Genomic DNA, 15,863 nt, shown 5'->3' with positions numbered 1-15,863 from the left:
ATTGATTTAATTGATCTGATTGATCTGGTTGGTTTGATTTGCAATTCAAATCCTTTGCAGCCGTGACTGCCACCACGAGGAGGGGGGGCGAGCAGAGTGAATGATGTTTGTCGATGAACGCGGAGAGAGAGAAAGGAACGGGAGAGGCGAAGGGAGGCCCGGGGCGGAAGTTCCCACCAAGACGGAGAACGAGGAGGAGGAGGGTGATTATGATGGTGATGATCATAGGGTGATGGTGATGATGACAGGGTGATGGTGATGATGATGAGACGGTGATGGTGACGATAATATTGAGAAGGTGATGATGAGAGAGGGATGATGGTGAGATGATGATGATATGGTGATGATGAGAGGGTGATGATGATAATGATGAAAGGGTGATGATGATGACGAGACGGTGACGATAATATTGAGAAGGTGAGGATATTGAGAGAGGGATGATAGTGAGAAGATGATTATTGGGGGAAGAAGAGAGTGTGATGATGATGATATGGTGATTATGAGAGGGTGATTATGATGATGATGATGATGAAAGGGTGATGATGATGATGATGGGACGGTGATGATGATGGCGATGATGAGAGGGTGATGACCAGAAGGTGATTATGAGAGGTTGGTGATGATGATGATGATGAGAGGGTGATGGTAATGATGATGAGAGAGGGATGATGGTGAGAAGATGTTGAAGATGAGAGGATGATGATCATGATGATAGGCTTAATAGTGATGATGGTGAGAATATGATGGAGATGAGAGAGGGATGATGATGATAGGGTTATGATGAGAGGGAAACAAAGAGATAAGGAAAGAGCCAGCAGTGGTGCGTTGCACGGTGGAGTGTCTACGTCTCTGAGTCGTGGTGCAGCGAGCTGACGTGACGATTATGATCAACTTAGTTGAAACGGGGGGGGGGGGGTGGCTACGTTCCAGAGCGTCTTTTATAATCCGTTGACTGGCCGCGTTGTTCTATCACGTTTGGGTCAAACACAGGCGGGCATGACACAAACAAACGTTGAGTAAACAACCACCAGCTTGTGTTTGCTCTGTCTACAGGGGGGCTGGAGGGGCTGGGGGTAGATGGGGATAGGATGGAGGGAGGCTGCGATTGTGAAAGGCGCGCTGATGAAAGTTGAAGCAGCAACACATATCAACCTTGGGACACTTTCCCGGCGACCGGACGAGCAGACAGTGCGCACTGGGCCCTCGAGCCCCGCACACCTGAGTTCCATTCCCGTGCACGGCTAACGTCAGTGGCGATTCTCATCTCATCTGCTGCGCGCTCCCAACCCTCGCTCCTTTACCCAGCAGGTGATCAGCGTGGTGGTGAAGTATGGTCAAATCACCACTCCCCCCCCCCCGCACTTACCCACACAGCGTGGTGGTGAAATATGGTCAAATCACCATCACCACCCCCACCTCCGCACTTACTCACACAGCGTGGTGGTGAAATATGGTCAAATCACCATCACCACCCCCACCTCCGCACTTACTCACACAGCGTGGTGGTGAAATATGGTCAAATCACCATCACCACCCCCACCTCCGCACTTACCCACACAGCGTGGTGGTGAAATATGGTCAAATCACCATCACCACCCCCACCTCCGCACTTACTCACACAGCGTGGTGGTGAAATATGGTCAAATCACCATCACCACCCCCACCTCCGCACTTACTCACACAGCGTGGTGGTGAAATATGGTCAAATCACCATCACCACCCCCACCTCCGCACTTACTCACACAGCGTGGTGGTGAAATATGGTCAAATCACCATCACCACCCCCACCTCCGCACTTACTCACACAGCGTGGATCTGTGTATAAGCGCTGTAAAAGCGCAGACCCTCAAGGCTTCAAACAACACACACACACGCGCGTGAGACTAACAACAACAATGGTGACGGTGTCGGATACCGGAGCTTCGGACACTGACGACGATGTTGACGATGCTTGTGGTGTGTTCCGTGCTGTCCCACCCCCACCTCAGCCAGCACCTCCCATTAGCACGATTGGATACGTACGGTGCGAAAGAAGTTCCACATAGAGCGCATACATGCTGATGGGGTTTTTTTCGATTAAAAGCTTTCGTGACTGCAGGGATTCATCTTCTTGGTTCTTTCGGTAAAGTCACGTAGAAGGCAAATAATACAATAATAATACATTTATTATGTTTCATTTTTATCATTTTAAAATAATAATAAATGTATTATGTTTTATTTTTATTATTTTATTATTTCCCTTCTACGTGACTTTACCGAAAGAACCAAGAAAATGCTGATGGGGATTTATATATTTTTGTTTGTTTACAAAGAATTTCCTCTCTCTGGCAGTCGCTCAGTGAACTCTTCACCGACATCGCCGCACTAACGAGGTGGTGAGGCGGGGAGGGTGCTCAGAGCCACGGACGCCCACTCGCCTTTGTCTCCCCCGCTGCTCGTGTTTGTTCACGACGTAATTATCATTATTTGAGGCTGAGTCGACCTAGGATATGCACGGTCCAGGTCGCGCGTGTAGCGCGTGTGCAAGACAAAGACAAAGGTCCTCCCTCGGCCGTGTAGCCTGCACGGGCTGTTGGGGCAAGTGCCGTCAGCCAGCACCGCTGTGGACGGTGTCACGGCGCACGCGAAGTGCGCGCGGGTGACTGAGCACCACGCGCGGCCGCCTTTGTCTTCCCAGTGCCGACGTTCACACAAGCCGCACCGCACACTCACTTGAGACTTGAATCGACCCGAGGGGGGGGGGGGGAGCAGTTCGGGTAATCGGGCCACTGCTGCTACCCGTGACGACGAGGAATCGAACTCAGATCGTCGGGTTCGCGGCACAGCGCGCCACCCACTCCACTGCCGCTCTGCGCGCATACTCCGGCGCATCCTCCGATGGGCACGGCTGGCTACGTACGGTGCGAAAGAAGTGACACGTGCGTACGCACAGACACGGGCGACATTGCTGCTGGCATGCGTGACCCCAGTTGAGTAATGTGACATTGTCACCTGACGATGGGCACGCGTTGGGCAATACAAGTTGCTTTGCATCGCGAGTTCGTTTTCAGCTATTGGTGGGAACGGGAGAGCCCCGGAGGTAAACCCGTGAAGAACAGCGGTGGGGGGGGGGAGGAGAGGCGACTTGCAGCACACTCCACACGCAGAGGAGTCGGGAAGCGAACCCAGGTGGTGATCGCACTGATGCACGGCGGCCACTTGGTGGCCAACGGCCGCTACTGATGCTGTTGTGCCTGCGTGTGTCACTGTGTGTGTGTCACTGTGTGTGTGTCACTGTGCGTGTGTCACTGTGTGTGTGTGTCACTGTGTGTGTGTCACTGTGCGTGTGTCACTGTGTGTGTGTCACTGCGTGTGTCACTGCGTGTGTGTGTTTCACTGCGTGTGTGTGTGTGTCACTGTGTGTGTGTGTCACTGTGTTTCACTGTGTTTCACTGTGTGTGTCACTGCGTGTGTCACTGCGTGTGTGTGTTTCACTGCGTGTGTGTGTGTGTCACTGTGTGTGTGTGTCACTGTGTTTCACTGTGTTTCACTGTGTGTGTCACTGCGTGTGTCACTGCGTGTATAAGTTTCACTGCGTGTGTGTGTCACTGTGTGTGTGTAGCGGTTAGCGCGCTGCGCTTTGAACCTGGCGATCTGAGTTCAATTCCCGCTCACGGCGAACACTACCAGTGGCGATTATCTGAACCGATCCTGGGCCTCCCCTAGGTCGACTCAGCCTGAAATGAGTACCTGGTGCGGTGTGTAAACATCGCCACTGGGGAGACAAAGGTGGTCGGGCGTGGTGCTGGCCACCCACCGCCTTCGTGAGCCGTGCCGTCTGTCAAGGCTACACGGGGGGCGGTGTGGGGGTAGAGGGGGGCGGTGTGGGGGTAGAGGGGGGCGGTGTGAGGGTAGAGGGGGGCGGTGTGGGGGTAGAGGGGGGCGGTGTGGGGGTAGAGGGGGGCGGTGTGGGGGTAGAGGGGGGCGGTGTGGGGGTAGAGGGGGGCGGTGTGGGGGTAGAGGGGGGCGGTGTGGGGGTAGAGGGGGGCGGTGTTGGGGTAGAGGGGGGCGGTGTGGGAGTAGAGGGGGGCGGTGTGGGGGTAGAGGGGGGCGGTGTGGGGGTAGAGGGGGGCGGTGTGGGGGTAGAGGGGGGCGGTGTGGGGGTAGAGGGGGGCGGTGTGGGGGTAGAGGGGGGCGGTGTGGGGGTAGAGGGGGGCGGTGTGGGGGTAGAGGGGGGCGGTGTGGGGGTAGAGGAGGGCGGTGTTGGGGTAGAGGGGGGCGGTGTGGGAGTAGAGGGGGGCGGTGTGGGGGTAGAGGGGGGCGGTGTGGGGGTAGAGGGGGGCGGTGTGGGGGTAGAGGGGGGCGGTGTGGGGGTAGAGGGGGGCGGTGTGGGGGTAGAGGGGGGCGGTGTGGGGGTAGAGGGGGGCGGTGTGGGGGTAGAGCGGGGCGGTGTGGGGGGGGGGGGTCTTTGCCTAAACGTAAAAGTGATTAGAGACACACAACGCGATTATTCCGGTCGGAAACATTGCCGTGTACGATTACGCAACATGCAAAGCAACGTTGACAATTTTTATATCTAGAAGAAACAAACGAACCGGCTTTACGTGATGCGCGACTCAGCTCATCGTCGCCGAAGTCGTGTCAAGTCAGTTAAGACAACATACGTGTTGACATCGCGGGGTGACCAATGCAACATGCGCGACAATTAAACGTGTCGATCACCAAGTCCGCTAGAGGGGATTTGTCTAAATATAGCGACTGCGAACCGCTGTTGCTGTAATTTACAATTTCGCAATCGTGACCGATTTAGACTCGCGTGGTAACAATGACAAGAGGGGACGGGGGTGTAAGGGGGTTGGAAGGGGGGTGGGATGGATGGGGGTGGGGTGGATGGGGGTGGAGGTGGGGTGGAGGGGGGTGGAGGGGGGCTGGGTGGGGGGGGTGGAGGGGGCGGGGTGGGGGTTGTTTCGAGACAGGAAACGTCACCCGTCAAAATCATCATCGTCGTTATCATCAGCCAAGTTCACTCCACTGCTGGATGAGAGCCTACTTCAAAACACTTCTCTCAAGTCCATTAATAAACAATACTACTAGTAAGGTATAACAGTAAGTCCCGTAGAAAGAAATTAAATAATAATAGAATACGACGTTTCGATTGCAACACAAGCAACCATCATCAAGTACTAATGAATGTGCCTATGTGTGTGTCTCTCTCTGTCTCTGTGTGAGTCTCTCTCTGCTTGTGTGTCTGTCTGTGTGTCTCCGTGTCTATGTTTTGTCTATCTCTCTCTCAAATTTAGCAATCTTACTTTCTATAGACACGTGATTAATTGTGACATGAGGCTCGTGAGAAGAGGATTGACGTCGCAGCCGTCTGGTCTTCACCACAGCAGAGTCCTCTACTCACGTGCGGAAAAAAAACAAAAAGGCAAAGTCTGGTCCCATTGTCGCACTCAGCTGGGTAAAGACAGCGAGAGATGGGATGGTGGGGGAGGCTGGGGGAGGTCGCTCCTTGCGGGACTTGAGCCAGTGGTGGACATTCCACATTCTCGTGACGGTTTCCGGTCGGACACGTTTTATCGACCTCGAGTTGTCTCAATTTCAAATGTCCTGGGCTCATCTCCAGTGGCAGGGGGACCCGCACGGAGAGACAAAGGCGGCCGAGAAGTGCAGTAGCGACGCGACGTCACGAGAGGACAGCTGGTAGAGATGGGCCGCACTCATCAGCCAAGTGACACAAAGAGCTAAAGGTCCCCCGGGAAGGCCGCACACGCCGTTTGGGGGGCAAGTGCTGAAGGCCGGAACGGGACACGATGGGGGTGGGTGGCCGGCACCACCCCTGACCACACCAGGTACTCATTTGAGGTTGAGTCAACCTAGGGGAGGCCCAGGACCACACACACAAACACACACACAAACACACACACACACACAAACAAGGACACACACACAAACACACACACAAAGCCACACACACAAACACACAAACACACACACACACACGTACGCACACACAAAGCCACACACACAAACACACACACAAACACACACACTCACACAAACAAGGACACACACACAAACACACACACACAAACACACAAACACACACACAAACACACACACACAAACACACACACACACGTACACACACAAAGCCACACACACAAACACACACACACAAACACACACAAACAAGGACACACTGTCTACCTGTGACATTTACAAAGAATCGGAAGAATGTCAATTTGCCGGTGACGTCGCGGCATTCTGCGCCGCGCGCTGGGGACACGAATCGACGATCGCACCGCGAAGGGGAACGACGGCGCGAGAGGCGTCGGCATGCGGCTCCGAGCGAGATGGGAACAACAACAACAACAACAAACTAACAAACAAACAAATCTCGTTCGGGCAGAGACGTTTCGGAGGGTGGACCTCGCAAAAGCGCAGGAGCGCGCGCGCCGTTCGCGCGAGACAAAGTTCAAAGTTCATTTATTTATTAGGTGTAGCCCTGTGAGCCATTCGGCTCTTGAATCGGGTGCAACCGCAACAAACAAAAAACATGAACAAGAAAACATCTTAATGTGACTAAGTGCAAATTCAAGAAAAGGCAGCGAAATATTGCAGAAAAAAAATCACCGTACACCAACACTGTGCAAATATCCCAGTGGGATGCAAGTCAAACAACAACAACAACCACAAGACAACTTAGATTAAGGCCATCAGTCTAACTCTGTACTACAACAAACAAACATGGCCAAACCAAAAAACTTTTCTAAAAATCACCAAAATAAAGCCATAAAAGCAATGAAACAGTGATCATAGGAACTGTGACCGAATTTTCACAATAAACGACGTGAACAACATGTACTACCAAACTCTGCGGTCGCGTTCAGCGACGAACGCGCCGAGCCGAGCCGAGCCGGACCATCGAAGACGGCCGCGCAGAGGGGAGGCATCAAAGTGACATTCGGGGGCATCGTCGTGGTCGGAGTCCGATGACGAGCACGTGCGCGTTGTACCTTGGACAGCGGCTGATCCATCCTGATGCACCGACGAGGTCACAGCGATCTGCGGATCGCCTTGACTTCGAAGTAAAGTCAAGGTTCGCTGCTCATTAAGTCAATCAGAATCGTTAGAAAATATTTTAAGTTTTTCTTTTAAAACTCGTTACTTTCAATTGCCCCCCTCTCCTTCTCCCTTCCCGCCTAGTGATGGCCGTGCACCCTGCAGGCTTCTGTTGAATTCCTGGCTTCCCATACACGGTGGGGGGGGGGGGGGGGCATTGGTGTGGATCTATGGATACAAAAGGCCCCACTTTACAAATGTAAATGGTTATTGTGATGATTGTTAGTATCATGCACGCCAGAGAGTCCGTCCCGGAACGGAGATGGAGCGACGAAGTCAGGTCGTGCGCGGCTGCATCGCGGAATCGTGAGACTTGGGAGGAGGGGGGAGAGGGGAGGCTTTCATCCAGCAGTGGATTGATTACGGATGATGATAATAATTGCAGGTGTACTGGGTGATCCACATATCGTGTGACCCCCAATGGAATGACCCCTTGCATTGTTTTCCTTTGCATATTTATTTCTTTTTTAAATAAACCTTACCTTTAAACACATTCAGTTTCAGAAAATTTAATCGGGAGGTGTGGGGGAGGTGGCTTCACAAGACATCTGGACCACGCTTGACCAAAAGCCGCCGCAATCTTCTGGCTTCACAGACCGCCACCACCGTCGTCCTCGATCCACTGCTGGATGAACCTCGTGGGGACCGCAGTCGCCCGCACCGCGTGGCAGTCAGCCGCGCGGGGGTTGGCGAAGGGAGTTCGGGAGTGAGCGGAACGTTACCCGAGCGCCGTGGGCGGGTGTCGAACTCGCCTTCGTCACGTCGCCAGGTGTCGCGACTCGTTACGTGTTCAGTCAAATGAGTGGCCGTGCAGAGCGGGGAGGGGAGGGGGGCGATTGTATGGGCGCACAGTGAGTGTAGACTTTTGACTTTTTAAACAACTTTTATTGCCGCCAGCAGCAACAGCACTGGAGGCGATTCCGATATGAAATACACAAAGTCACCAGTAACACAAACGAACGCTATCAATCCACGCGCTGTGGCGCTAAATTCACCGCGCACAACACGAAAGAAAAGTCACGTGGTGGTGGTGGTCATCGCGCACGCCACGGTGACGAGCGAGCGCTTCACAAGGTGAACACGAGGGTGCCGTCCACGCTGGTACAGAGAGGGGCTTTTCCGGCTACCCAGCGTTGTAAGAAGACGTGCACATCACCGACATGTGTGTGGTACGCGTGCTCCAGCCGGAGCCGCGCCTTGAGCAGACCCCTGAACACTGGAAGCACAGAGCAGCCGTCAGTGTCACCTTCCAGCATCTTTTTTCTCGTTCTGTACAGTGTAGAGAGAAAGAGAGACACAGGCTTACCGCACATCCGATTGGAATAGTTGGCTGCGTGCGGTGCGAAAGAAATTAAACATACATAATACATGTATCTAGCACAAGTAATTGATGTCACGATCGTTCATTGTTAATGTCCCAGGGCGTGAAGTGTAACTCACCAAGTGAGCAAATTGGAGGTGGTTAACACCTTCGCCTGGAACGCAGGACCACGTGGGTTCGATCCCGACGCCTGCTGTATATCTGGAGTTTTCGTGTCTCTCTCTATTTCATCATCATCATCATCAGTATCACGGTGGCTAGGAAATGTTAACTACTTCGCCTGGTATACAGGAGGCCGTGGGTTCGATCCCGACCGTGACGCCTGCTGATGTATATTTGGAGTTTGCACAAATAAGACTAGGTTTTGCCCTTTCTGGCAATAAAACGGATGCTAAGATATTCAAACACCAACTAAATACCTTTCGCAAGACATCAAGGATGCATTATCCGCACATACGTGTGGCAAAACATGCAAATAAACACGCACTGATAATTATAAATGCATTGTCTTTGGAACCGATTGGCCTACACCAGAGGCAGCCTCTTGGAGTTGGCCTGTCTCTCTCTCGCCGTGATCGCACTGGGGGGGGGGGGTGATATTTTCCGGGTCCTCCGGTTTTTCCACATTTAGAGTCAACGCACGTCTCGAGCAGTAGTACTTAACCTTTACTGCAGCCTTGGACACCGTTGGTTGTCAATCAATGCCATGCAACATTTAATAATGTTAATAAACACATCGGGTGTTATGAAACAAAGCAATTGTATGTGCGTGCCCGTGCTTAATTTGTGTTTTCGATGATTTACCTTCTAGCAAAAATGTGGCCATGTCTCGCACCCCCAGAAATGTCATTTCGCACCCCCAGGGGGTGCATCGTGTACTCCACGTAACCACTGGCTTAAGAGTATTTTGCTACGATAAATATCCACGTGGTAAGCCACTTCGTTGAGCTATCATTTGTGGCCAGATCGCTTCTGCAAAAGAGCTGCAAAGCTTATCTGGTAGAATAAAAAAAATGTTTCGTAGTTTTAATTGGTGACTGCAGCATTATCTGATGATATAAAATGTTTTAATTTTGGTGGTGGTGATGCTGATACTGATGCTGCTGCTTTGGCAGTGATGCACAAGCACAGTCAACAACATCGTCAACAACAACAACAACTCGACTTCATCGCACGATCCACGTGCTGCGTAGAAGGGCTATCGCCACGTTCCGTGTCCGTAGCCACGTGGAGGCGGTGGTGGTGGAGGCGATGGTGCCGGTGGTGGCGGAGGTGGCGGCGGTGGAGGCGGTGGTGGCGGAGGTGGAGGCGGTGGCGGCGGTGGTGGTGGCGGTGGTGGAGGTGGTGGTGGTGGTGGCGGTGGTGGCGGCGGTAGTGGCGGTGGTGGTGGACGTGGTGGTGGTGGTGGACGTGGTGGCGGTGGTGGCGGTGGTGGCGGCGGTGGTGGCGGTAGCGATGGTGGCGCTGCTGCACGTGACTGGCCCTGTAATCCAACTCCGCGTGGAGGCAGCGGCAGCGAGAGTTGGTGGATCACGGCGCCGCTGCTGGTGTGAAACTCCCTCCCGCCGTGTGGGTGGGCGTCAAGTACGAGCCGTACCCCTGGCACGCCACGATAAGTCAGTACAGCGAGTGTGGACGAATTGCCATCTGTTTTCATCTGTATCGGGGGAGCAGGATTGAGTGTTTCCACCCCGCGCAAGACGTGGGGGTTTTTCCGGCTACTCCGTTTTCCTCCCCACGTGTGTAGCAATAGTCACGAAATTAATAATAAACACAATTCATCGTAAATTATCTTTCCGTGTCTCCGTGTATCCCTCCGGATGCCCCCAACGCACTTAGCAGTACGATTCTTTATTATCAGGAGCGTCCTGCTGCTGCTGCAACTGCATTTGGGATTTTTATTTAAAGATGTTTGCAGCCAATAGTTATTCACCATATATACACACACACACGTGGGAGGAAAACCCATGCCTTGTGGCGAAGGGGGGAACACTCTATCCCCGTACAGATGGAAACAGCTGGCGATTAGTTTAACACGTAGGCTTTCGCAACCAATATCAACAGTAATCTCTCATTTCTTAATTTAGATCGCGTAATATATAAATGTGTCGTTAAACCCGCCACCACCCGACACAGCCAATGAGTAAGGTTTGTCACGTGAACAGAACGTGGCCAATGCGTTACTAGTACAGCACACAACATTTACAATCTGAGTACGACGTTTCGCCAGTAGTTACAACTCTCACCATCAGTGACAGCCAGACTTGTGGAGACATCCCCCTCCTGTTTCGTTCCTGAGAGCGGTGGATGTGATGACTTCACTTTTGGTTGCTAATGTGCAATTACTCATTCTAATAATTCAAATTATTATTAAAATTACTATTATAATGCCTTAGCCCGCGGCGCATGCATTTACATTTTATTCCGTCGAATTTCCTCATCCGGCGTGATGTCACGTGCTCATTAAAGACGCGGGGCTCATGTTGCTTTACTTTGTGGTCACAAATCTGGCACAACGCCGGAACGTCGTACTACCCAATCGTTAACGATGTGTGTGTGTGTTGTATGTATCAGGCCAGCAGAGTCGCGATACATGCATTGTTTAGCAGATCCTTTATCAATCCACTGCTGGAAGAAGTCCCCCTGCCCCGCACGATGTAGGCCATAGCGGGTTGTTTGACCGTACTTCACCACGCTGGTCAGTGCGGGCTTGTGATGGGGGGCCAGGGGAGGCCCAGAACCAGTTAGGGTTTCACTCGCTACTGATGTTGGCCGTGACCGGGATTCGGACTTTGGCGGCTCTAGCTTTAGGCGACGGCATGAAAGTCACGGCACCGCGAGACGACTTTGGCATCGAGGCGAGATGCGGCAGCAGCAGTGCTGTAGCAGCGTTCTCAGTGGTAGAGAAATAGCAGAAGAATTATGGTAATTATCATCAAAATCAATGTCATTAGCAGCAGCAATAGTTGCGTAGCAGTAGACAATTTTCATAATCGTTGTCAAAATCAATACCATCAACAGCAGCAGTAGAGACAGCAGAATATCATCATCAAGCAACTACCATAATTAGTATCCCCAATCATCATCATGAGCAACAACAGCAACATCAATGTAACAACAGCAGCAGCAGCAGAGACAGCAGAATATCATCATCATCATCAAGCAACAACCATGATTAGTATTCCCAATCATCATCATGAGCAACAACAGCAACATCAATGTAACAACAGCAGCAGCAGCAGAGACAGCAGAATATCATCATCATCATCAAGCAACAACCATGATTAGTATTCCCAATCATCATCATGAGCTACAACAGCAACATCAATGTAACAACAGCAGCAGCAGTAGAGACAGCAGAATATCATCATCATCATCAAGCAACTACCATAATTAGTATCCCCAATCATCATCATGACCAACAACAATAACAGCAACATCAATACAACATCAGCAGCAGCAGTAGAGACAGCAGAATATTATCATCATCATCATCAAGCAACAACCATCATTAGTATCGCCAATCATCATCATTAGCAACAACAATATCAATATCATCATCAGCAGCAGCAGTAGAGACAGCAGAATATCATAATCATTATCACCATCATTAAGCAACAACCATAATTAGTATCCCCAATCATCATCATGAGCAGCAACAACAACATCAATGTAACAACAGCAGCAGCAGCAGCGTCAAAATACGAATAATCGTCGTGTTGTGACAATGCGTTGGTGGTGGTGCACAACCACAACCAACATCAACACCGCCTCGGAACATTCCTCGCGAACACCGCGTCCCTTAAAAGATTGATATACATATAGTAGGCGACGTTTCGAGGAGCGGACCTACTCCGTGGCAGTGGAACGGCGATTGCTGTGAAGAAGGGCCGTTGGCCGAAACGTCGCCTGTTGTTGTTTTTTTATTATTTAATCGCCGCCAGTCGTCGTCGTCTCGCGTGCTCCACCAACTCTTACCTCTTCTTGGCTCTTTCGGTAAAGTCACGTAGAAGGGAAGTAATAAAATAATAAAAATAAAACATAATAAAATAAAATAATTCTCACGACGTTTCGGCTACAACGCAAGCAGCCGTCTTCAGGTGAAGACGGCTGAAGACGGCTGCTTGCGTTGTAGCCGAAACGTCGTGAGAATTATTTTATTTTATTATGTTTTATTTTTATTATTTTATTACTTCCCCTCTACGTGACTTTACCGAAAGAACCAAGAAGATGAATCCCTGCAGTCACGAAAGCTTTAAATCGAAATTCAACCCTTACCTTCCAAGTCCAAGCGCCACGCCCCGCATCGGAAGCCGGAGGAGCGGTGGCGCAGTGGTTGGCGCCGCGCTGCGCTACGAACCCGACGGTCTGAGTTCGATTTCGGTTTCACGACCAATACGGTAATAAGAACTTGTAATTGTCTGAACCGGTCTTGGGCATTATCAAGGTCAACTCCGGCCTTAAATTAGTATATCAGCAACAACAACAACCACCACCTCCGGTCACCACTAAGTGGCGGTGACGTCACCACGGCGCCTGTGCCAGGCTAGGTGCACTTTGAGGCCCCGTGAAGTGTCGGACGCTTGCTCGACAGGAAGGCACGGGACAGGCCCAAGTGCCACGGGTTAACCGAACGAGATGATTTGCAGATGCTCCACCGGTGCCCGCTGCTGTGCCAACACAAACACTCACACACACACACGCGTACACACACACCTTCACACACACGCACACACACACGTACACACACACACACGTACACACAAAGACAAAGCTACACACACACACATACACGTACACACACGTACACGCACACACGCACACACACACACGCACACACGCGCGCAAACACACACGTACATACACACACACGTATACACACACACGTACACACACACACGTACACACACACGTACACACACACACGTATACACACACACACACACGTATACACACACACACACGTACACACACACACGTACACACACACACGCACACACACACGCACACGTACACACACACACGTACACACACACACGCACACACACACGCACACGCACACACACACGTACACACACACGTACACACACACACGTATACACACACACGTACACACACACACGTACACACACACACGTACACACACACACGTACACACACACACGTACACACACACACGTACACACACACACACACGTATACACACACACACGTACACACACACACGTACACACACACGGGCGTGAATATCGTGATGTTGGTTTTCCCCGCAACCGCTGCGTCTGTATGGCCGTGGGCACACTCGCTCTACCATTATAGATGGTTTTTGCTGAGACCAGAGCTTTGAGTAAACGTGACCAGCTGCATTTTTCTTTGGGGTTGGCTCCATCGCCTCGGGATGACGGGTGGCGTGGGGGGGGGAGCGGTCAACACGGGGAGGAGGAGCGAGCGAGCGAGGAAGGTGAATGTAGCAAAACAACATCACCGTTCGGCGTGGTTGTTTTGGCATAAAACACAACAAGACAAATAAGCAAACACAATATCCCCTTCATTATATCTGTCCCTCCGCGTGCAAATAAATACGTATACAAGTATTGTATCCCATCAGGCACATGGCCTTCTGGCAATGCATCATTTCCATGTGCAGCAGCATTGGCTCAACACAGGCAAAGCTCGCGACGGGATTTGACATTCAGTGTTTCACCAGCAGCAGCAGCAGTCGGGCTCTGCTCGAAACCAATGATCGTGAACTGCCAGACGATTCGAGTGAAGAGCCCCCTTCGTCAGACAGGCACTGCCAATTGCGCTGTGATAAATAATTTGTTCGTTTGTATCATGGTGGGGACAGACATACGATATGAATGCGATTTAGTATCCGATTATTTAAGACAATATCTGCTTAATTAAATATATATATAATATCATGATATTCTGTGGTTCTTTCGGTAAAGTCACGTAGATAGAAAAACATAATAACAATACAATTTTAAAACTAAGAATGAAAATAAAGTAGAAAAAATAATATTAATTAATTTTATTGTTATTCTTTTTTTTCTCTCTCTACTTGACTTTGCCGAAAGAACCATAGAATATGAATTCCTGCAGTCACGACAGTTTTAAGTCAAAATATCATGAGAACTTTAACTTGTAACACTGCACGCGCTCGTAGCGAGAGAGCACGACTCAGAGAGAGAGAGAGGACGACTCAGAGAGAGGACGACTCAGAGAGAGAGGACGACTCAGAGAGAGGGGGCGGCTCGAGAGAGAGAGAGGACGACTCAGGAGAAAACGACTCAGTGATAAAGAAAGAACGACTCAGAAAGAGAGAGGACGACTCAGGAAGAGAACGACTCGGTGATTGATAGAGAACGACTCAGAGAGAGAGAGGAGGACTCAGGAAGATAACGACTTAGTGATAGAGAGAGAGAGAGGACGACTCAGAGAGAGAGGACGACTCAGTGATAGAGAGAGGACGACTCAGGAAGAGAACAACTCAGTGACAGAGAGAGAACGACTCATAGAGAGAGAGGACGACTTAGGAAGAGAACGACTCGGTGATTGGAAGAGAACGACTCAGAGCGAGAGGACGACTCAGGAAGAGAACGACTCGGAGAGAGGACGACTCAGGAAGAGAACGACTCAGTGATAGAGAGAGAACGACTCAGAGAGAGAGAGAGGACGACTCAGAGGCGCGGGGAGGAGGAGACGCAGCCGAGCGGGAAGGCAGCAGCAGCCACGCAGTAGCGAGGAGTCGGTGCCAAATGCTGTCATTTAAATATGAAGGGGTTTCCAGACAACTAATTAGTGTTTGTATTGTGTGTGTATATATAGATTAGAGGTGTAACAAACATCTCCCCCACTCCTCCGCACTCCCCTCTTGAAGGAATAATTTAAACGTCAAGTTTGTCGGTCATGATGCAAATGATTTGGTGATGCTGCTGCTGCATTGAGAGCGGTGCTGAAGCATTGCATAACGCACACACAGACACACAGACACGGAACACAAACAAGACAAAGATGCCCCGTATAGCCTGTAATAGACTCTTGGGGCAAGTGCTGTTAGCGAGCACCTATGAAAGCCGGCACGGCACACGAGGGGGTAGGTGAGCCAGCACCACGCCCGGCCGCCTTTGTCTCCCCAGTGGCGATGATTTTTACACACCGCACCGGGCACTCATTTGAGGCCGAGTCGACCGAGGGGAAGCACAGGACCGGATAATCGTCACCGGTGTTTGCCATGAACGGGAATCGAACTCGAGTGGCCGGGTTCGTAGCGCAGCGCGCAAACCGCTACGCTACCGCTCCCCAACACAAATAACACACAGAGGCACAGACGCACGCACACACACAACACTGCACACGAAAATAAAACAACATACAATAGACGACGACGACGATGACCTTATGCGCTCTCTCTTGCTAATCGCCCCATGAATGA

This window comes from Lethenteron reissneri, chromosome 29, assembly GCF_015708825.2.
Source record: "Lethenteron reissneri isolate LAM-NWPU_2019-01 chromosome 29, ASM1570882v1, whole genome shotgun sequence".
In the NCBI taxonomy this organism is placed as follows: domain Eukaryota; kingdom Metazoa; phylum Chordata; class Hyperoartia; order Petromyzontiformes; family Petromyzontidae; genus Lethenteron; species Lethenteron reissneri.
This window is presented reverse-complemented; position numbering follows the sequence as displayed.